Source organism: Echinops telfairi, unplaced genomic scaffold, assembly GCF_000313985.2.
Source record: "Echinops telfairi isolate 266 unplaced genomic scaffold, ASM31398v2 ScPeMD7_3533;HRSCAF=4204_1, whole genome shotgun sequence".
Classification (NCBI taxonomy): Eukaryota; Metazoa; Chordata; class Mammalia; order Afrosoricida; family Tenrecidae; genus Echinops; species Echinops telfairi.
This window is the reverse complement of record NW_022107432.1, coordinates 3,089,498-3,115,417: the sequence shown is the minus strand read 5'-3', so window position 1 is coordinate 3,115,417 and position 25,920 is coordinate 3,089,498.

The following is a 25,920-nucleotide window of genomic DNA, read 5'->3' as shown; positions in this document are numbered from 1 at the left end:
CCGCCCCATTCACACATAACAACCATAGTGAATGGACTCTTTAAAAAGTAAGGAATAGATTTGAACAAATATAGTTTATGTACGCAAAGTCATGAAGTAGTATCATTTATATGTGTGCTATTGTTCACAAATAAATATTTCAAAAATAAACTGATAAGGATACTCATAAAAGCACATTTATTTAGCATGATAAATCATAATATTTCTCAGATTTGACAGTTTTTCTCAAGGGATATTGATAATCAACTTGCTAGAAAATTTATTATACAAATTAGAGTGTTTAAGACATTCATGGAAAATGGAATTAAAATATAATGTAATTTTCATTAGCTTTTAGGCGTACTAGTATTTTATGTACATGAAAGTTATACTTTTAAATTATCCTAAATTCTCATTTTCTACTACTACTAGTTATTGATTATTATTGTTTTGCGGGCACATAGTATAACCACCATATTTTATGTTGTGCCACTTTATCCATGAAGAACTCAGTGTGGAAGATGCATTTATTACCACTATTGACAAATAAATAAACTGAGGTTAATAGACATTAAGTAACTACCCAAAGTGAATTCACTCAACCAAATTGAATGCCTATGATTTTGTATACAGTGTTAAAATAATTTGAATTTTAAGATTAAATGTCTATATCTGGTAAAATATTATATTATCATTATATATGGAATATTTTAAGGATGACTGCAAAATATCTTGACTTGCACATTGTTAGATTTTTAAAAAATAGGTATATTATAGTAGAAAAAATTCATGAATCCTTATATTGCCATATAATATTTTGAAAAGAATATGTTAGATAGGTAGAATAAGAAAACCATCTAAAGACCAAACAGCTAAACGATATTTATTTTGTGTCTATGATTTTTTAAACAATCCTTAACTTGTTGGCAGTTTTTGGAATTCTTTCGTTGTGCCTAGATGAGGCAGCGGAACAGTTTACTACTAACTGAAAGGCTGGAGGTCTGAGTGTGCTCAGGGATTCCTCAGCGGAAGGACTCGGAGATCTACTTCTGAAGACCCGTCATTGAAAACCTCTGCAGCACAGCTGTCCTCTGATTGACACAGGCTAGTCATGAGACAAGAGCAACCCACCGGCACGGTGCTGAGATTTCTATGAATCTTTATACATGAACCTATTCAAGGCTTAGACGATGGCAGGCTCTTCTCATTTTAGAAAAAAATTAAAGAATGATATGTTTATCTAATTTCTATTCTTCCAATTCTCTAAATTTGAATTTTAACAATTAAGAGCACAAAATACCTCCAAACATTAAAGCATAGCATAAAATGATAAACAACATAAAAACTTAAAACTATACTTGAAACTATTATCTGAAAATGTAAAAGGCAATAAAAAATCCTGTGTATCATATGTAACAAATGAGTTACTATTTTATTTTTCCAAAGTTTATTAAAATGTAAGAGAAAATATGAAAATAATGAAATAAAATTGACATTCGTAGGTGAAAATACATATAATAGATACAACAAAAAATATACTCAAAAGATATATCATTTGACTGCTGCTTCCTTAAGCATTGATTATGGATCCCAGGCAAGTCAAAAGCCTTGTCTGTTTCAATATTTTCTCCATTTAACGTGATGTTACCTATGGGTCAAATTTAGAAGATTTTGGGTCTCTCAACCATTAGTCATATTCCAGACTGGAGGCTGTAGTCCTTGATCTTCATCAGCAAGCGTTTCCGTCCTCCTCACTTCCACAAAGCAAAGTGTGTCAGCTGCCTGACGCAGGTTGTTCATAAGCCCTCTTTCAATGGGGATGTTGAATTCTTCATGTAATCTAGCTCTCCTGAGGATCTGCTCAGCAGGCAGATTGAATAAGCATGGTGAGACCATACAATCCCGATGGACATTTTTTCCTAATTTTAAACCATGCAGTATTCCCTGGTTCTGTTTGCACCACTACCTCTTGCTTCATGTATATAATATAATAAAGTTTATAAAACATTTCCTCTCCTCTGTTTTCTAAATTTACTATAAAGGTTTTATTAATCTTAGTATCCAACTTCTAATGCGCTAAACTATCCTTTTTATGGCTGAAAAATTTATTGGGATACGTTTAAATACTATAAATCACAACAGTGAAGGTAAAGATAAAGCTTTATTTCTGTAAGATCATTCAAAGAAAAATAATACATTTTCTTTTTTTGTATTTGGAAAGAAACGACTAACACAACATCCATAAGTAAATATTTAAGAGTTATACTGAAGTGATAATTAATTAGTGTTTGTGTTCTCTTACAAGATAGCATGAATGTTTTTATTGTAAATTATTCCAAAATGGCATCATGTTTATGCTTCGGGCTACTCACTGCAGGCTCTGCAGTTCGAAACCACCAGCCACGGCAGGAGAAAGATGCGGGTCTCTACTTCTGGGAAGTTACAGGTTTACAAACTCACATGGGGTCAATCTACTCTCTCCTAACGGGTTGCTAAGAGTCAGAATTGGCTCAATGGCAGTGAGAATATGAAATTGTAATGCAAATAACTTGTACTGCCATCTACAATGGAAATAGATTCCAAGGTGACCTCTTCCTATCCTGACTTTTGGTGCTGATACCCTCTGTAATCTCCTTTTCTTCGTTGTGATTAGAAACCGGTACAATTCACTAACGTTAATACCACTTCAATGATACATGATTCCCCCAGGCTCACCAGCAGATGTTCCACCGAGTCCCTGATTTTTTAAAACATTTTGTTGTAAACTGGGTGAATGTTCACAGCTTAGATTGGCAGTTTTACATTCAGGGTTTGTAAACATTTTGCTTCTTCCGTGCATTGCAATCCCCTGAGTGAATCACCATTCCTCCCTCCTCTTCCTTATGTTTTTTGCTCCCAATCCTTCTTCTCTCCTAACCCTTATGAACGTTCTCTGCTTTTGATGAATTAAACTATCACATGAAAGACTCTTGTGGCAAGAACTATAGGTTGTTACTCATCAACAAGCAGTCAAGCGCAGAGACTTCGGCCTGACAGCGAGCCGAGAACAAATTGCTGCCTACACAAGCTGCGCTGGGAGGTAGACTTGGACTCAGTCCCGCTGCAGAACCTTCATCTTGGCCCACACCGGCTGGAGCCTCCTTGGGAACCAGGGAGCAGAGGACCTGGTTAAGCCTTCCTACACCCTTGGGTTATGAAAAAAAATGTTTGAGTTGTTTTAAACTCCTTAACGTATAATAAATTCTTATGCAATAATATAAACTAATATCTATGCCAAACATATGACAATTGCCTGTCAATGATCATTCTGAAGTTTCCTACAGACAGAAATATTCCTTTTTCATGAACAGGAATTTTCAGTACCCTAATAATATCTTCAGCAAGCAAATTAGGATTTTTCCAATTCTAAAATTCTAGTAGCAGCTAGAAATAAATGCACTTGTAAAGTTATGCTTGATTTAGAAGAAAATAAACATCTATTATTTAACTAAGAAATTCCATGATTTACCAAAAATTGAATTCTGAACTTGTAAAAATATGAACATAATTGCATAAAACTTGGAATTATATAATATTTGTGATCAATTTGTGATTCATTTCTAAGGTAAAATATGATGTCAGCACAATAATCACATTTGCATGTTCTATGAGCATGCAGGAGGCCTGGTCGCACAGTGCTTACACAGTGGGCTGCTCACTGCGAGGTCAGAAGTTTGAATTCACCAATCGCTCAGAGGGAGAAAGACTGGGTTTTCTACTCCTATAAAAAAAAATGACAGTCGCGGGAATTCCCATGGTCATTTCTACCCTTTCCATAGGGACGCTAGGAGTCAGCGTGGACTGAGTTAATTGTCGCTTACATGGCTCCTACAGTGGAGTCCTCCACACCACGTGATAATGTCCTCAAAGCAAAGCAAAAACGCTCTTCGGAACTTGAAGGTCGTGTGTCGAGCGCCAAAGCATAAAAAGAATGCTTGGATCATATCCTGAGCATATGGGACTGAGCTGATAGTTTCGACTGAGGTTGAAACAGTGAGAATAAATACTACTACTACTACTACTACTACTACTACTACTACTACTACAAGATAATCAATTTCAAAGTGTTGAGTTGAGGCAATTTGCTGAGTAAAATTTCACCTAAAACGTCATTAAATGGTATTTTAAATATAAAATATCTGAGTTTTGAATTGAGAGTCTCCTTATACAAAATCAGTGGGTGTGAGAAGAATTGACATAGGAATTCTAATATTTCATGCCTGCCCTCTAAAAGATGCAGAACAGATGTTGGATTTTTCCCCCCAGATGTTTGACTTTTTTATATGGTACTGAAGATGGGGATGGAATTGAAACATATGTTCTAAAAGCAACCCTGATGGTGTAGTGAGTTCTGATGGGACTTCTGTAGGTAAGTCAGCAAGTGGACCCCACCAGCGGCTCTGTGGGCGGAGAGGAGGCTGTTTGCTTCGTGAGGATGACAGCTTCTGAGATCTGCATTGGGCTGCAATGCATCAGCATGTCAGTGTTGTTGGTTTGCTTTTATTTTCCCCCCTGGAGGATTAAAATCTTGAAGGGGGGACACAAAGGGCAAATATTTTTAAAGTAAGTAAAACTGTGATACAAAAATTGTAGTTAAGGTTGCCAGGCCAGATGGAAGAATTGTTAAGAATATGTTTTTCAGTTCGAATGGGACTGGGTAATAAAAGATCGCAATGACAAGATCCCAGACAAAAATAATTTCCAAGAGGTAAGTGAAATAGCATATTTCAGAATTGCTTTCCATTTTTTATAATGCAAATAAAGGGCTAACAGTTATTTACATCATGAAGTGAGTTTACTAATTATATTGGTGAGTTTACTAATTATATTAGTAATATCCTTGATAACAGTCTAATTGTTGATATAGGAAGAGAAAGATTTGAGTGACATGTGGGTTTATGGGAGTTAAAGAGTGAAATACGAAGTGTAAAAAAATCTCTAAAGATATTATCTCCAACATAAAGGAGAGGGAAAAATAAGGAACAAGAGAGGACTGGAGAATCTCCATTTAGACCTCCATGCCTTCCCGCACCCTTTCCTTAGCCTCAGGACTCTAGGCTGCCTTTCATCAGAAAAAATGTGGAGAAAGTGCACTCTTACCCCATCCTCTGAAAACAATTTATCTCGAGCCTTTATCTTTATACAATCCTAAACTAAACAATAAAATAAAATACATAGGAAACACATGAAAAATGTGAAAGGGTCATTGATGAGCCACGAGATACGGTGAGGTCTGGTCTGAGGTAAAGAATGACGGCTGTCACAGGCTCACGCTGGGAAAGGGGTAAAGTCAGTGCTCTGTGTTTGGATATGTCTCAGCCACTTGTAACATGCATACATTGATGGTGCGAGCTTAACAACCAAATGAATAAGGACAATTAAGTTTGTCCTTGTTTAATAATAATATTTTAATTTTTATACCACTTGATCAATGAATAGGACACAAACATTTTAAGTGACAATTATTAAACTGTATTTTATTAGACAAATGTAGTTTATTTCCCATGAATTAAAATGGGTTTTCTGTAGGTATTCTAGATTCTAAAGTAATTTACAAGAGTATGACCAAATCTGTGTATCTATAATGCACCTAAAATGTGTATATGTGTAAAGCCGGAACTTGGGTAAGTTGGAAATGTGTCATAGAAGAAAAAAGTCTGATATTTCCCACTAACAGAAATAGACCAACGCTAAGACTTCACCTGAAAAAGGCAGAAGAGACCTGGAAAAACAAAGCAATCCTCTCAAGTTCCAGCTGTTACAGGTCACACACACACACACACACACACACACACACACACCCTCAGTATTTATTTCAACATGGTGTGTGTGTGTGTGTATGTGTATGTGCGCGCATGCGCGCACGCGTGCAGCTCTTCCTTACAATGTGAGCAACTGGAAGACTTTGGTGATATTTATTTCTATTTCTATATTGCTATAGATGATTAAAGGGAGCATTTATGTCTCATCAAGTTTTCATTGTTTAACTGGTTTTAGACAATCTTATCTGTTGACTGACATATTTTTCTATAATATTCCTATAGTGAAGTCAATTCATATTTAAGAAAATGAACTAATTATGGTTGATGATAGTTCAGTTTAAGGGGAAGAAAGAACAGTCCACTGCTATGGAAGGATTCTGACTCATAGGAACTTTATAGTATGTTTCTGGAACTATTAAATCTTCTTTTTTAATTAAATAATCATTTTATTAGGGGCTCATACAACTCATCACAATCCGTACATACATCATTTGTGTCCAGCACATTAGTACATATGTTGACTTCATCATTCTCACAACACCCGTTTTCCACTTGAGCCCTTGGTGTCAGCTCATTTTCCCCCCTCCCTCCCCGCCTTCCCCATCCCCCTGTTAATTTTTAAATTATTATTATTTTATCATATCTTACCCCATCCAACGTCTCCCTCAGCCACTTCTCTGCTGTCCGTCCCCCAGGGAGGAGGCCATATGTAGACCTTGTCATCTGTTCCCCCTTTCTCCCTCTCCTTCCCTCCACCCTCTCGATATCGCCACTCTCTCCACTGGTCCTGGGTTCACTGTATTTCCCTCTAGCTCTTAAATGCATCCTCCCCCCCACTACCATGATCCCAATTCTACCTTACATATCTGGCTAGACCAGAGGATGTACACTGGCACAGATAGGAACTGAAAATACAGAGACTATTAAATATTTACCCATCCTTTTTTCCTGTGGAATAGTTGGAGGGTTTGAACCACTGACCTTGAAGTTAGTAGTCCAATGCTTCCTTTACAGCACCGCTAGGGTTCTTGACAAGAGGGCATGAAAACTCCGAGACAGGAGAGAAAGGAGTGGTGCCAACTTACATTTAACTTATTCACCATCATCCTATACAAGAGGATTTGTCTCTGGGTTAAAGAGGCCCAAAGGCAGGAGCACTTCAGCATCTTTATAGCTACAGGTTTTATCTTCCACAGGCCAGCACATTGTAGGGACCTGGTTACAAGGTGAGCACAGCAAACAGGCTCCACTGGTTAAAAATCTGTGTAGTATGACATTTTAAAAACAAGTGGATATTGATAAATTTCAGTTAACTGCCCACAGGATTCTTTGAGATAAATGACTACTGCTTACTATGAAAATTGATGCAATTTATGGCTACCCTACAAAGGCCATTTTGACGCATTTAATACTAATAAAGTTTGATAACTAACTGATCATAGAGTATAAAAAAAAATCATCAGCCTAAGTCCAATCATTTACATTACTTTCCTAGATTTCATATTAACTTTTCTATATTTGGTGGTTAAAAAGAATTAAAATATACTTAATTTTATATACGACACAAAAATGGCACTGTGATTATTATTGATATGGTATCACACAGAAGAGTTTTAGAAATACAGTAGAGTTACTTTATTACTTCAGCAAGTTTTTTTATTACTTGATGATGAACATAATTACTGAAAATCAATATGTTTAAAAAGAAAATGATGATGTAATAGCAGCAGAGAAACATGATTATTTGATCTTAGAAAATATAACTGATTTTATATAAAAAGTGAGTGATTGTATATTGTTTTTAAAGTACCTTTTTTTTCCCCTATTCACATCTACTCTAGGATATCATCCTATATTCTTAATCAGCTCTTTTTCTAAGTCACATGGCACATTTTCCCCATTGCTCTATACATTTTAGCATCTATAAAAAAAGTGTTCCCTGTCCAAATACAGATATTTTGTTGAAAGTCATATAGCTAAACCATATGAAAAGCCAACAGCTATATATGACTTACAGACAAAAATAATTTGGCCGCTGACACTATTTTTCATTCCTTTTTCTAGTACGTGTCCTTGCTATTTACATTTTAATCTTTTGCAATGTTAAATGTCAGAAGTCAGAAGTGCTGCGCTGCAATACTTTTTTTCCCCCAGCATCTACTAAAGACACAATTATCCCTCCCTGAGGTCCTGAATAAATTAATGTTAAATTTCATGAAATCTGCAGGGAGCTGACATTCTTGGAGTAGTTGAATGTAAAAGCCAAAAAGACACTCGTCGAAACAGTGGACAACACCACTGGCCATAGTAGTATAAAAAATGTACCTTCCTCCAGTCATTTCTGACCTAAATGTAACAGCAAGATAATACTGTTTATAAATATGTTCATTTTATATGTTGAAATTCTGAATACTAAGATATATATAATATGGTTGTTCTTAGACCAAAAACAAAATCAAAACCGAATCATTGGAAAAATGGTTTCTGTGAATAGGAATGAAAAATATGAGACAATTTCAAAATTTAGTCATGCTCATGAAGAATTTGTAAAAAATCTAAAGATAGAGTAAATTTAAGGCACCAAGGAAAAATAAATACAGGTATTACAGCATACCTGATGAAAACAAAGGAACAGGTTATTATGAGTGACTATCTATTAGAAACAATGTCATCTAATAAAGTGGTAAAAATCTAGAAAAAGTAGGTTTTTGATCCCTTCAAATGTATTAATCCTTATTGGAATTTTATTTTATTGTTACGGGGATAATTGTGCACTGGGATCATATCCAAAATTTTGAAAAATGAAAAAAGGAAGAACAGAAAAGAGAAGAAAAGAAGGGAAGGAAGGAAAGAAAGAAGTGAGGTATCCTGTCACTGAAAGACATGAAAATACTTCAAACAGTTTTAAGTGGAAGAAACCACACTAGTGGGTCAGTACGCCAACTTGCACGTATTGTTGGCAGGTATCCCTCCTGTACTTCAAATACCAGCAGGGTTACTCATGGTGAATAGGTTTCAGTGGAGCTTCCAGACCCGGAAAAGGCTATGAAGAAGGGATAGGTGGTACCTTTTTGAAGTATTAGCCACTAAATAGCTTACAAATAGCTCTGAAACATTGTTATGCTTCCACAAGATGAGATCCTCACGTTGGAAGACACTCAAAAGAGATAGATTCTCAAAGAACAGTAAACCTTGCATGGTGCAAAGATTTCAGGAACTTAATTTGCTGATTACCCAACACCCAAAATGAGAATAGTTGCAAACATCCATTAATAATTGGAATATGGAGTGCACTATGAACCTAGGAAAACTGGAAGGCATTTGAAATTAAATGCAACACACAAAAGTCTATATTCTAGGACTTAGTAAGCTTAAATGCACTGGTAGTGATCATTCAAATTGGAATTTTATATGATTTGGAATTGGAATTGGAAAATTGGAAAATTATATGATTTACTATGATGCAAATGGCACATTCAAGAATAGTGTTACATTCATTGTCAATAAGAAGATATCTTGAAGTACAATACTGACCATGGAAGATTTTATCTATCTATCTATCTTACAAGGCAGTCCAGTTAATATAACTATTATTCAAATTTACACACTGATTACTAAAGCTAGTGGTGAAATTATTGAATAATTGTACCAAAATCTTCAGTCTAAAAATGATCAACTATACAACCAACATTCAGTGATAATATGTGGACCATCAAGATTGGAAAATTTAGAAACAATATGGAAGAATCAGTAGTTGTAAAATATGGCCTTGATAATATAACCAAAGTGGAGCAAAATAGAATTCTGCAAGACTAAGGAATTCCTTATTGTAAATACCCTTTTACAACAACCTAAATGGCAACAATACACCTGAACTTTGTCACATAAAATACACAAGAATCAATCTGACTACCCCTATGGTAAGAGATGATGGAGAAGTTCAATAATACCAGGTGAAACAAGTCCAGGAGCTGTCTGTGGAATGCACTGTCAATTGCTCATATACAAGATCAGTGGAAGAAAATATAAACAATAACACTTAACATGGAAACTCAATACTGGAAGATCTTCCTAGTTTCTTACAAGCAATTTGGAAGACAGTAACTTCATCAACAATTTGAAGAGATCAATATTTGTGACCATTTCAAAACAAAGAGTATATAGAAATCATCTATTAATATTGTTCATGTCACATGCAAGTAAAATGTTGCTGAAGATAAATGAAAAACTGATGTAATTATACATAGCCATGGAACTAGCAGAAATTAGGATTGGATCAGAGTGGATATAGAAAGAGGGATATCACTGCTGCGATCAGATGGATCTTGGCTGAAAGCAGAGAACGCTAGAAAAATGTTGTTGTGTTTCATTGACTATGCAAACTCATTCAACTGTATCGATCATAACAAACTATAAACAACCCTAATAAGACTGGGAATTTCATAACCTTTCATGTTGTTTATGTGGAAATGGGACCTGAACCAACCTAATGCCGGGGGTTTAAGTGGAGAGGAAATGTTTTGAGAATGATGAGGGCAATGAATGTACAAATGCGCTTTACACAATTGATGTGTGTATGGATTGTGATAAGAGTTGTAGGAGCCCCTAATAAAATGATTAAAAACAAAACAAAACAAACAAACAAACAAAAAACAATCTTAAACCTGTGGGAATCCATAGAGGGGTTTTAAGTAGTATACTGAAGTACTGATGTCAACCAGTGAACACGTAATTAAGCAGAAGAAGGCAATCATTGTAGGATGTTTTTTTGAGTGTGATCCTACAGGTATGCCCCTCCCTATTTAGTAGAATACATGAAAGTTCTCCCTGCAATATTGCTGTAGAGCAGTCCACGAGATTTATATTGTTGTTGTTGTTGTTACTGCTGAGTCAATTCTGACTCAAAGTAATCTAGGTATAAAAGAATAAATTGTTTGCTATGCTTAAAAATAAAAAGAAAAAATTTCATACTCTCCATGGTTTAAAATTGGCAAAGGTATGTGTAAGAATTGGACCCTTTCACCTTTCATTATATACTGACTATGTAATTGGAGAAGCTGGACTACATGAAGACAAATGCACCTTTAGAACTCAGTAATGTCTCCTTAACAATTATGATATGCAGATGTACAGCCTTCTTTGCATAAAGCCCGGAGGACTTGAAGCACACGTTAATGAAGACTGCATCCTGTAGTGTGGATTACAACTCAATGCAAGGAAAACCCAATAGGCCAACATGCAACCTCATAATAAATGGAGAAAAGTTGAGAGTTGTCAGGAGTTTCTTGGATCCACTACCTAAGGTCAAGAAGATAAATGAAGTATCACGCTGGGCAAATCTGTTGCACAAAATCTTTAAAAGTATTGAAAATCAAAGATTCCACTTTGAACCCTAAGGTGCAACTGACCCATCCCAGGTATTTTCATGTGCTTCATATACAAAGGCAGGTTGGACAATAAATAATGAAGACTGTAGATGAATTGATGCATTAGAAATATGCACTTGCCCAGAATATTGAAAACATCATTGATTTCTAGAAAAACAATCTTGGAAGAAGTATAGTCAGAATGTTTCTTGGAGACGAGGATGGTCAGTTTGTCTTAAGTACTTTAGACACGTTATCAGGAGAGACCATTCCTTGGCGAAGAATGTCAGGCTTGTAAACTAGATGGCCGCAACGAAGAGGAAACATCCAATGAACTGAATGGACACAGCAGCTGTGATAATGTGTTCAAATATAACAACATTTTTAAAGATATTCAGGCTTGAGCAGTGCTTTATTCTTCTTTCGATTAGGACATGATCTGTCGGACAAACCGGATGGTACCAAACAGCAACAAATGAAAGAAACACAGAGACAAGGGAGGGGTGAATCAATAGAGCACTAGAGAAGTATTAGGACATGAAAACAGTTTCATGATGCTCTAGTGATACCTAATCAAAACCATTGTCATGGAGTGGATTCTTAATAATAGTGGCCTCTGATCTTTTATATGGATCCTAGACAGCAGGAAGCCTCATCTTTCTCTAGTGGAACAGCTGCTGGGCTTCAACTGTCAACTTGAAGTTAGCAGGCCAATGCTTATGTCAGAGCACCATCAAGTCTCCTTACTATAATGATAGACACATGGCATTATAGCAAACGCCTTAGGACTGCACAAAGAACAGGCCCTCGCGTAAACTGTGGACTTCAGTTGATGTTCAGCAATAGTGACAGACTTACTACAGTATCATGAGTATGTAGACGTTACTCATGAAGGTTTATGGTTGGGGAGGGGACAGTATATGGAAACTGCATTTTGGTCAACATTCTTTCTTTGGAACAAAAACTTTTCTAAAACTAAAAGTTTCTATCAAGTAAACAATTTATTATTCAAATGCCTTAAAAGATAGCTCATGAAGGCTAATGAACGAAAAAGCAATCCATCATACGTAAAAAATGATTACTTATTCTATTAATACTCCAATTAAGGCATGTTTAATGCTTTATTTAATTTATGATTTACATCTATACTGTCAGATTATATTTCTATATTCCAATGTATATACCACATCCAGTTTCCTTTAATATTAATAGTTTACATTAGTGTGCTATTTATCCCAATCTGCTAACCAATATTGATACATTGCTTTTAGATAATGTCTATGCTTTATTTAGATTTCCTCAACTTTTACTTAATGACCTTTTCTTATTTCAGTATCCTATCAAGGCCACCACCTTACATTTAATTCTCATGTGTCTTTAGATTTTTAAAAAATTATGATTAATTGGGAGTTAATGCAGATATTAAATCATTCCATAGTTCAATCACATCAAGCAGAATTGTACAATTGGTACCACAATCAGTTTCCAAACATTCTTTTTCTTCCTGTACTCTTTGACATCGTCTTCCTTTTCCCCCCATCCCCCATCACCACCACAGTACCCTTCCTCCCAACAAAACAAACAAATCAACAAAACCCTCATTCTCCTTGCTGTTCCTATAGGTTCATCAATCCTGGTTTCATCCACTGAAAAACATATAACAAATATCACATCTTCAGGAGGATGACCCCCAATGGGATAACACCTCTGAGATAAACCCCAATATGAACAAACAAACCCCAAACTGAACAAAAATACAGACAATACTGACAACCTGATCAGGTCCAGCGTGCATCAGAGTAGGGTATCAACTGACAGAGTTTTCACTGTTCGAGCCAGGTTCATCCTTTTGATCTTCTAAACTCATCTCGATGCACTCTGTTTTGTAACCACTGAACAACTTTGCATGCTTTTTGTCTTTTTGATAAAACTTTAATTGAAAAAAAAAAAAAGGTGTTGCTCAGATACTTTGTAGAAGGCTCCCTGATGTGAATTTGTCTGATACAGAGGTCTGTTCTGGAGCTCTGCCCTCTCAGCTCACCTCTTGCCAGGGAAGTATCACCATCTACCAACATTTAAATCTGAATGGTGTTTGATTTTCCTCCAAAGCAGAAGCCAGCATGCTTTTCTTTTCTTTTCTTTTTTTACATTAATAAAATCATTTTATTGGGGGCTCTTACAGCTTTTATAGCAATCCATACATCCATTGTGTCAATCACATTTGTACATATGTTGCCATCATCTTTTTTTTTTAAGTATATGATCATGTTTCCTTTCTTTTTAAAAATCATTTTATTGGGGGCTCGTACAACTCTTATCACAATCCATACATCAATTGAATCAGGCATGTGTGTACATATGTTTCCGTCATTCTCTTCTAGACATTACTTTCTATTGAGCCCTCTGTTCCAGCTCTTTTTTTTCCTTGCCCCCTCCACCCACCACCCTCATAACCCGCCGATAGATTGGACATTGTTATTATTTTCATCTCTCTCGCCGATCGCTGTCTCCCTTCCCCCACGTTTCCTGTTGTTCCTCCCCCTGTAGAGGGGTGTATGGTTATGTGTGGATCATTGCGATCATTTCGCCCTTTCTCCCCTTTTCTCCCTCTCTTCCCCCTACCCTTGCAGCATCACCATTCCCACTCCTGGAGTCTGTGTGTCATGAGCTCCCATCCCTTTCTATACCTGTGTACATGTTCTGGTCGAGTCTGAACTGGGAAGCAGCCCTGGGATCATGGTAGTGGGGGGTGAGGAAGCCTCAAGGACCCTGAGGAATATAGTGTGTTTCATTGATGCTTTACTGCACCCTAGTGACTCATCCCTGCCCTGCGGGCCCTCTGTGGGGAGATTGCTGTCTTCATACATAAGGTTTTAGGGGAACTTATTGTCTGTGCCTGTCTTGTGAAGCGCTCTGGTGTGTAGTGGTCATGCATTAGGCTGTGGTCCAAGACATCAGCAGTTTAAAAGCACCAGCCACACCGTGGGAGTAAGACGGGCTCCAGGATCAGAAACGCACAGGGCAATTCTGCCCTGTCAGGAAGAGTAGCTGCGTGTTGGCATCGGCTTGACAGCGGTAGGTTTTTTTTCTTGTTGTTGTTGTTTTGTAAGTATGGTTTCTTATAGCACTACATTAGAGTTGAGTATTTGTGGTAGAGACCATATGGTTCACAAAGTTTTAATATATACTTTAAGTTGCTTTAACAAGACATACTAGCACACTACTGGGTTAAGTGAGGAACCCAGGTTACTTAGTGGTTACCCAAAAGGTCCCAAGTCCCAAATCACCAGCCCTTTTGTGTGAGGAAGACCAGGCTTTCTACTCTGCTCCTTGGCTACCATCTCAGAAACTCACAGGGCAGCTCTACCCTCTCCTGTAGGGTGGCTGTGAGTTAAATCGACTCAATGGCAGTGAGGTGTTTGTTTGTCTAAATGATAAAACGTATTTAACTTGTAAAGACGCTTATGGCACTCCGACTATTAAATATATTCATGTTATTTATTTTCTAGAGATATTTTTTTACTGCTAATAAAACTCAACTTGCATTTTGATAGAATTAAATTACTTAATTTTCTATCTTAATTATTGTATATATTAAAAAGAAAGTCTGGAAAAATAGTTTAGTATTTCCAGAAAAGTCTAAAGAAGTATGCAGGCAGAATACTTAGGGCATGCAAAATAATTTTAAGGACCATTAGGTATACAGTTTTTATTTTTCCTCTTGCTTCTTAAAATATAGAAATCTTAATAAATATGACTATCTGATGCTTTTCCTTTAAAACTAGCAATAAATATATTTTCTTTGTCTAAAATACAAGGACTGAAAAACCCAAGCCAAATCCCTTTCTTAATATTGATTCTGAGTAATAGTGATCTTGATCTTGTATAACGCTTCTGAGACTGCACATTTTTGTTGAAACAGCAGTCTCAACTTTCTTTAGTGGAGCGCCTGGTGAGTTTGAACTCTTGACCTTCAGATAGCAGCCCAATGCATACCCCACAGCTTCTCCAGGGCTCCTTAAAAAGAAGGTACTTCCGATTTCTAATGTGTTCATTAAGATATTCATAGAACCTCCTCCCTGGAGGACAGACAGTGAAGTGGGTGAAGGGAGATGTCGGATGGTGTAATATGTGACAAAATAATAATTTTTATATTATCAAGGGTTCATGGGAGAGCGGGGAGCGGGGAAGGAGGGGAAAAATGAGGAGCTGATACCAAGGGCTCAAATAGAAAGCAAATGTTTTGGGAATGATGAGGGAAACAAATGTACAAAAGTGCTTCACACAGTGGATGTATGTATGGATTGTGGTAAAAGTTGTATGAGCCCCCAATAAAATGATTTTTAAAAAGATATTCAATCTATCCTTTATTGGAAAAAAATAATGAGAGATTTTTGCTTTGTCAGAAATCCTCTATGGTAGAAATATATGTGAACATCTGAGTTTCATAAGGATTTGCCTGTCCTTTTAGTAATTTTAAATAAATTAATTAAAAAATAATTTTAAATAAAGGAATGCGTGAAATGCAAAGGCAATTGTTGGATTTAGTATTTTTAATACAAATTTAGTATTTTTAATATTTTTAATACAAACCAACCAAACTCTGCCAATTGAATCTATGCAAAGAGGAAGACAGAATGAGTTTTATCTAGGAGTTCACTAAAATCTGATGGTACTAGATGAATGCATCTGAATTAAAAAAAAAATCCCTGAATAAAAATAAATTCCAATATCGGAGGTAAAACATTCAAGTTCAAGTGCACTGGCATCAGATATCAGAATTTTAAACGGATAAGGAGATCTATGCATATGAGTGTTATCAATCCTAAACTCCCAAACAGGAGCAATTTCCTCTTTATTTTACACATGTTGCTCAGTGTTGGTAAACAAGGTTGGCAGGTATTTGTGGGCTAGGTGCCAGAGCTGAGGGCAGAAATCAACAGGTGCTATTAGCTGCTGATTGAAAGTTGGAAAAGAGAACTGAAATAGATTAGAGCTCTCTAATTAAGTGTTGCTCTCAGGACCAAATGATGTATAAGCCTCTTGCTTCATCAATAAGATTTAGAACATCTTGATTTTTTGATACCATTAATTAACCTAATTAATAAGATCTGGGTTTTTTTTCTGGTGTAAGTTCTCATAAGCTTGGAGGGAATTTGTTAACCCTATACTAATTGCTGTGTGGTATATTAAATGATTTAATACATGAAATGTGCCTAGAAATATTCCAAGCACTTGTCAAGCACTCTGTATATACAGTTTTGTGTTGTTTTTTTTTAATATTATGCAAATATAAAAATTAGTCTTTTCCAGAATTGGCAAATTGGTGGCTTTTTGTTTTACTATTATGATTTTTAAGGGAAAAAATTTAACTCACCTACCAACTCATTAATATTTATAATGATTTGATTAAGAAGAACTGAACCAATTAAAAAATAATTTAAAATAAAAATATAGCAAGTATCATTAATATGATAATTCAAGACACAGCAGAGTTCATATATATATATATGTTCTGCTATATATGTTACAGCCTTAACATTTGTATTAAATGTGATTGATTTAAAGTTGCAATGTTTTTCTTTGATCCTAAATTGTTTGATAACCCTATTACCTTACATCATGTTAGAGCATTTGCTTTGCTCTGCCATGGTCTGGTGAATTAATTAGATCTAAGTCCTCATGTTCTGACTTAGCCTTTCTTCAAGATTAGATCAAAACATGAACTATTAAAGCTATAGTCCCTGATGCATTGATTCAAGAAGCAATGTAATATCTCATTTGTCACTTGTTTTATCAAGCTTGTATCAAAACCACTTCACAGTTAGTGTGGGAAAGTGAAAATTCCAACAGAGCAGCCCATATTTCACAAACAGGCTGTCAGGAGCATTTACCCTATTAAGGTGACCTGGGGCACAAAGCTAGCAAACAAGAATGTTTGGCAAAAATGTAGATACAATCCCTTTCCACATGCCTCATGAATGAAGATGTGCAAAAATGCTTTAGCATAAATACGCCCGCAGGAACAACTGTGTGGCAACTTTATTTTTAGATAAACTAAGGCATATTCTGCTAACTTCTGATTTTTAATGTTTCCACATGCCTTTCTCTTTTGGAAGATGTTTATTTTCTATCTTTTAATAATTATCTCCACAATTTATTAATTGTATTTAATCCTGAAAATTTCATATTTACAGATGTCTTAGAATTGTTTTCATTGAAAACAAAGCAGAGTGAAATTTTACAGAATTTTTTCATTTAAAATATATAAAAGTTAGCATTCTTTGGAGTTATAAAGCTTGTGGAACCTTATCTGTATGTATTGAGTTGTCAGCATTAACCAGGAAATAAATATTTGTGGTCATAATGTACAATTAAATTTAGATATATTAAGTTTGAGGTTTTAATAAACACTGGAAAATATTATACACAAGGAAGGATAAGCAAATGTTGAGTTGCTTTTGTGGTAAGAACTGTTAAAACATAAAAATAATGCTGTATAGATTAGAATGCATAATATTAAAATTGCATATAGATAAAAGTCAACATAAACTAAATCTAAGTTAAACACAAAATGAGTTTTAGAATCTACTTTGAGATTACTAAACTTACAAAACAGGAGGGTCAAAAGAAGCTAAGTTCATACATACAAAAATTGACTGGCCATATGAAATAACTAAAAAACGGTAATGCGTGTAGAGCAGATCAATATTTGCATGAAGTTATGATAGATATCAAGGAGATAACCAGAGTTTGTAGTTTTGAGTGATTGTGATTCATATTATATACTTTGTACCCACTCTAAATAAAATTTCATCAAATAGATTATAGTACTTCCAATTTGAAATATCACTGGTTTCTATTTAAAAATCACCCAGTGTGACAGCGAGGTTACATCATTAATGGTTGGCGAGAAGCATATATGGAACAGTAAGGCTTTGTGATAAAGGTGGAGTTGTTTGAGATGGAGAGAATGAGGTCAACACAGATAGATTCAAGGCATGCATATATATATATACAAAGGGAATTCAACAAATTTCACTAAAAGGGGATTTTACCACTAACTTTTTGAAGTGCCCTTATATGTCAATGGGAGAAAGGGGATACTTTTTACTCATGTTAATAGTTTGTCTGTGAAATCCACAGGGGTAGCTCTACCATGTCCTCTAGAGTCGCTATGTCAAGATCAATTCAATGGCAATGAGTGAGTGGAAGTATGTGCATGAATAGCTGTCAGTACTGTGTTGACTTGAGTACTACTTTGATGCTAATGCTATGCCATTGTATTTATATCATTTTTAATTTTTAACATTTTATTAGGAGCTCTTACAAATATTATTATAATCCGTAGTTCCACTTAGATCAAGTATAATTGTACATTTGCTGCCCTCGTCATTTTCAATACATTTTCTTTTCTTCTTGAACTCCTTGATATCAGCACCCTTTGTCCCCTGCCTCCCCAACCCAACCATCCCCCTGAACTCTCAGTATATTATATATTATTATGATTATTATCCCTTAACTAACACCATCCTATGTCTCTATTTTCCTTAAATCCTGAAGTTCTTTCCCTTCAAGTGGGATTATACACTCATCATAGCTATCTGTTCACTTTTCCCTTCTTCCCTGCCCACCTCTTCCAATAACTTCAGGAACTCAATACTTCCCTTACTGTTTCTGAGGAGACACTCTATCTTGAATTTCATGCATCAAAAGATCTTGGTTGTACCCATGTACATACCCAGGTCTCACAAGATTAGTGGGATAAAACTAGGGCCATAATAGTGGGAAGAAGAAATTCTAAATGTGTTTTCCATCAGTGCTATACTGCACCCATGTGGCCCTTCTGTGAGGGACTGTCCAATTGTCTTACAGATGGGCTTTGGGTCTCCACCTTGCCTACATTTCTCCATATCAGTTTGAATGCTTATTTTTGAACTTCTGATACCTATTTCCATCAACATCTCATAATTATACAGGGTCACATGCTTCTTCCATGTGGATTTTATTACTTCCTTTCTAGATGGCTGCTTGTTTGACTTCAAGCCTTTAAGACCCCAGATGTTATATCTTTAAATAGCTGGCCACCATCAGCTTTCTTCACCACATTTGTTTATGCACCCATTTTGTCTTCAGCAATTGTGATGGGAAGATGACTATCCTACATTGCCACATTATTAGAACAGACCGTTCTTGTCTTGAGGTAGGATGTAAGTGGAGGCTCAATGTCTGCATGCTTCCCTATTAGGCTTACCTAAATACCAATGAAGTCACCAGAGTAGATAGGCTTCTATTCTGTTTCCAGCTAAGGTACACTGGGCTGAATTACCAGAAATCCACATCTGAAAAGTATCCAATAACAACTTTTCATACCACAATAGAATATTTTGTGATGCAGTATTATAAGAAGAAACACCTAGACTGTAAGGTGCTTGAAATGCATAGTAGGAAAAGCCAGGAATTCCAGGTAGGGCAATGGCACAGAGCTGGGCATTGCTTTATTTTGTGTACCTCAAAATAGTGTGAGTTGAAGATAACCCTACAACAACTAGCCACAACATGGAAGAAAAAGGGAAGAGAAATTTAACTGGACTTGATATTGAATTGTAATTTGAGAGAAAGAGCAGTAGCGTTATCAATAATAACATGTACGATTAAGGTTGAGCTACTGAATGTGCATGTGTACCTTTGTGTGTGAGTACAGAGGGGGGCGAGGGAGATAAAATGAGGAGCTGATAACAAGGGCTCAAATAGAAAGTAAATGTTCAGAAAACAATCATGGCAACATATGTGCAAATATGCTTGATATAATTGTATGGATTGTTATAAGAACTGCAAGATCCCCCAATAAAATGGCCTTTAAAAAAAAAAAGAAGAAACACACAAAATATGCTAGCTCTTTTGAATAGATTTAAAATATCATTCAAAGCTACATAAACATTAGAAGGCCTGGGGTAGCGAAGATCATGTAAACCACTGACACTTAAGAAATTAGGAAGTGGAGAATTGCAGAGTATCGCCCCAAACACTTAAGACGCTGGCAGCACTGAAGAAGTTACTACAGAATCCGTTAACAAAAATCCATCTACCAATTTCATATACCTGATTTAAGGGCTGCAGAATAATTTAATGTTTCCTTTTCCAATTGCCAAATGTGTTTACCTGGGAGAATCAAGAGTTTTGCTGAAAAATGTGGTTTCTAACTCCTCCCGTACATAGAAAAGAGGAGTAATTAAATACAAAATTTGCCACACAAAATGCAATGTTCCAAGACAGGAAAAGAGGAGCATATGATAAAGATTGGCATGTGTTAACACAATGGTGACTTCACCCTGAGGTATGTCATGGATTGAATTGCGTCTTCCAAATGGTACATTGAAGCCCTAACTCTTGGAACCTGTGGGGCAATCTTGTTTGAAAATAAGACACATGGAGATGTTAACATGTTAACACTAATTCAGTAGTGTCTGCAGAAGAGCCGACACCCAGAGGGACAGAGGAAAGGCAGCCATGGAGACCGGGGAACACATGAGGCTGCAGGAAGCTGACAGCACCATGGAGGGATCCCCAGGGTGGCACAGCAAAGGACTTGAGGTTGTTGTCACTCTGAACTTCTAAGACTAGTCTCTGGATCTGTGGAAAATAAACTTATGTTATTTGATGCCTGTGGAGGGCTCTAGGAAACTAATGTTTTCTTAAATTGTTTAGGTGTTGTGATACATTCAAGTGGCTATGAGGAAGAAGCAGTGGAGAGGATTAGTATTAATATCAGAAGAGATAATTGTATTACAAATATGAAATTGAGCGTGGTGGGACAGTAAATGGCAGATCAAACATTAAAGAAACAAAACAGAATCCTGTGTTGAACTCTGAGAAGTTCTGTATTTAGAGAGCAGATAGGTAATACCAAAAATGAGCCTGAGAGGAACCAATATTTTTTGAGTGAATTCAGAAAATAAATTGACATGAAAGAAGAATGAAGGAAGTATTTTCAAAACTTGATTATCATCTTGGTCAATGGGATTAAGGAGATAATAAAGTGATGAATGAATGGTTTAATCACTTTGAAATTTGTCCCTTAATGCTCTTATCAACAGTAGTTTCTAGAGAGTGCTTAGAGGGTTAGTCAACCTGATATTGTTTAAAGTACCTATGAAGTTTTAGTTTGGGCCATAAGGAAAATGAGTTACATAAAAAATAAAAAGACTAGAAATAATGAAATATTCATTTTTAAATGCTTATTTGAAATGGTGTGGAACCGACTAAACTTATGTGGATCAGAAATACAAGAATTATGTGGGTAGCGCCTTCTAAGCAAAGCTGTATGGAGTTATGGCTTGTTGTTGATGGGCAGGAAACGTGATGTTGTCAAATAGTTAAATGTTACAAATCTATACATTTCTATCCAAAGCATTCAAAATCAAAATGATAATGGAATGCTTTCCAAAATTTGAGAAATGAATACAAAAAAATAAATTTCACGAACCACTGAAAAATAAGCATATGGATCAAATATAGTATTAAAATATGAAACCTAAGATTTTATAAGAAATACTGAACAGAAAAATCTGAAAAGATGTGAAAAAATCTGAAAAGATGAGAAAAAGTGTTTTCTCTGATGGTGAACTGGCTGGGACTGAGGGTGGTATAGAAAGGAATTGTGCCTTTCCATATAATAATATATATAAACACATTAATTTTTAGTTGGAAAACAGAAAACTCATTTAACAAAGAAAATATAAAAAGTGAAGAAATGGAAATTATACACTAGTGATTATTTTAAGAAGATTGCCTCCAGAAGAAAGAAACAGAAAAGGACTACTAACAGGACGTATTCACAGATATGCAAAATACCAGGACATGCTTGAATATTCATGGGAATGAGTCATTGGAGAGGGACCCAAGATGAATAATGGAAGAGCCAAGATCTAGTTTATGTGAAAGGGATAGGCCTTTGTTGGGATTGGGAGCCTTGCAGAATCCTGCTGATGCATTTTCAAATATTTGTGGAAAAGAGAATGAGAAACAGAGTGCGCTATTGAGTCAGCCTCTCTAGATCTAAATCAGAATCCCCTGCTGTGCCTTTTATTGGCTCTGTAACACAGGGACTATTACATACATCTCTCTGTTTCTCAATTTCCTCAGTTTTAAAAAGTAGCCAAAAAATAAAACTTTCTTAAAGACCAGAAAGATAATGAAAGTGTGTTTTTCCTACCACAATAATAGTTTAATATGGATTAGCATGTATTAGTCTTCTATCCCTCCCCCCCAAGAATTATGTGGCAATATTACTAGATCAGAGAGAAGGTGAACTTTTAAAGAGGATTTGAAAAAAAAAAGACATTAAAAAGTAAGAAACAATAACAATAATAATTAAATATGGTAATTTGATTTCTGGATAGTCCACAGTCCATTGGCAATTGTGATTTTGTTGTTGTTATAACAAATTGTGTAAATTATCTTTTACACATTTACACATCAAGATGTGACTTACACTACCCAACACACATTTAGTCAATGGTTGGTGATAATAATTGAGTCAGACTGCAAACTTTAAGACTGAGAGTTTGGGTCCATCCAAAGCAGCCTCAGAAGAAAAGTTGGTCAATTTAATTCTGAAAACACATTCTTTGATTGTATAGAATGCAGTTCTGCCCTGACTCAATTGGGCCACCATGAGTCAAAGTAGAACTGAAAGCAACTAGCAAGTGTCAATGTCAAAACCGAGTGCCTTCTGGTCTATTCCAGTTAACAGTGCTCCAACAGGAAAAAGCAGGAACTGCTCCATTGGATTTTCCAGAATCAAAGTATTTATGGAAGCTGATTTACACCTTTCTCCCACACAGCAGCTGGTAGTTCAAACTGCCAACCTTTTGATTAGCAGTCCAGTGGTTAATTTACTAGCCACCAGAACTTCTTGGCTACTGGCAATGCAAACTTAGAAGGGTAGGTTAAAGAAATAAAAACAATAGTGTTGCTACTAGAATTCCAGTTTATATATGCCAGGTAAACTCCAACGAACATATCTTTAAACATGTCTCTGTGATCAGCGGATTGTGGCAGCCATGTCCCTCAATATTACACTTGTCTTAGTCTGGTTAGGGTGTTGTCAACAACAACAACAACAAAAATAAGGGAAAGTGGCTACTTTCTGTGTGATGGGTGGGGGCGAGGAAGTATTTTCAGTCTAACATCAAATTAAAAAACAAAAATTCAAATGGACATTTTATAAATCATTGGTGCTTTGCAACAATGTTATGGGATAGCTGTCTCACGTGATGTCTCAGTGAATCAAATGTTTCAAAGAAGATTGGAAAGACCTCACTAAAGCCAAGAGAGGGAAGACAGTCCACTTTGGTTAGTGAAGAAATGGGCTGAAGGCCAGAAACTTGGCATGAAAGGACTGTGGAACCACCATGGATGTGATAACAACTGCAGTTGGGATGTCATGTGGAGAGACATCTTCAATTTCGAAATTGGCCTCAGCAAACTGTGGGTCTGTGGGTACCAAGAGCATTGCTTGAAGATCAGCTAGATCAACAAAATAATCTCCCATCAGTCTTTTAAGCAAGAGTGCAGCATGAAGATGGTTTCACAGAATGAATTGCAATTGGGGATGAGTATTGATTGCATTCACTAATATGATTTACTTAGAAAGGTCAATGAAAACAGTTGGTTCGGAGGAGATCTGACGCTTAAATGTAAGGTAGAGATGTCAGCTGCGAAGGTTTGAGCAACTGCTTTGGGAACTAAAACAGTGTAATCATGATGGATTTTCTCAAATGACGCAGAGTGTTCACAGTGGCTTATTATGAAGAAATATTAAGATAATTCAAATTTGCGCTGGTGAGAAAGATGCAAGGGAAGTTATACCAATGATTTTTTTTTCCATCACCACAGTGCACTGATCACTTTTTGCAGGTAGCAATAGTTGTCCTACAAGAATGTCACTGGGAAATCTTACCTCATCCGCTCCGTAGCCTGACCTGCCCCATCAGACTTCTTTTTGTTCCTCAAACTCAAAGAACACTTAAAGGGAACACAAGCGAGTCCCTCAGAAGACACAGTAGCTATCATTTTGATGTGGTGTAAATCAAAGCGAGCAGGATTTTTCAGGAGAAAGGTTAGAGGGATGGCTGCCCTTAGCAGTGTGCAGCTTCTGATGGAGGTTATGAGGAGAAACAACAGCTTCTTGCTTTGACCTTGTTTTTTAAAAAAGTTTCTATGACTATTTAGCAATGTTTTCTGGCTTCCCATCACTTATCTATTATCGTCACTTTTCATCAGGTCCTGTTGTTAATTAGTTGTCTCACAAATATTAAAATACTTAATCCTCAGCTATAATAAGTGTATTATATAAAAAGCTAATAGTTCCAGATTATGCTTCTGAGTTCATCATGGATTGGATACCCCTTAAACACGTATGTTCTCAAGCAGTGTACTTACATAATCATTTATTCAAATATTAAAATACTGTGTCCTTTTGTCACGCCACTGCCATAGCAATCTTTGTAAAGGTAAAAAGATTATATCACAACTTTTGTTCCACATGTACCCATGACCTCTCTCAGCATCGGATTTCCCATGTCAGTGTATGCTTGGTGGCTTTTCATAAACCATCAACTTGCCAGGTCTTACACTCTTTCCAATCCACTCACCTCTGACCACACTGATGTCTTACTAACACTTTGGATATTGTAAACACACACCCTTCGCCCCCCAAAAAATATAGATTATTTCTATTAAAATTCTGGCAAAAGCATAATGTAGGTTATAGTAGAAGTAAGCTAAATGGAATTAATGAACAGAAATGGGGAGCTTATTAAAATAATCTTATCTCTAAGTTAAATTATACTCCATTGTGTTTAAGTGTTCCTTCATTATTCTATTGCACTGAAAAATATATATTCTGTAGATGATAGAATGTCTAAATGAGAATTGCACTACTTTTTTTTCTTTTAGACATAGCAAATATTCAAAGCATATTAAAAACCCTAATCAAATAAATTGTTCTGTGTAACTACTGAATATTTAAACTTTATATATATACTTTCTTCCTTTCAAAAGTCAAGTTATTAACAAACCCTGCCAGCACTTCTTGACACACTGCAAGACCCATTCATATTCTTTCACAGAGATCTCACATAACAAACCTTTTATTTCACTTTACATACATATAATTGACATGATGATTAGAAGGGGAGAGTATGGTCCCTACCACCAAGATTAGAATGCAATAAAACTAGAAAAGTTCACCATGCAGCCACATGACTTAATTCTACTATACGGACAGACTGGTATATTCGAGTAGTAAATAATTGAATGAAATATCTGAGAACAGTATCATCACTTCAACTAGTAAATTAGAACCCTTGATTAACATATCCGAAGGGTAAGGATCACATCAACTAACTAAATTGTTTGTAGATAGTAATATGAAAGTCAAATAAGCAACAACAATAATAACCTAATGAAAGAACAACAACAAAAATAATCTCTTTCTCCACTCTTGTATCAGGAGCACAAAACAATGGAGGCAAACGAACGATGAACAAGAGTCAATATTTTCTAAATCATTGAACACACTTTTTGTGAATGATGCTGAGGGAGGAGGGCGAGTTACTCTCTCCATCTCCCTATATCTGATGTTCAATTAGGACATGCCATAGCTAAGAATTTTAGCTCCAGTATTTGGTAAAATTTTCTTTTTTTTTTTTTTTTTTAATCAATTTATTCGGGCTCATACAATTCGTCACAATACATAGATCAATTGT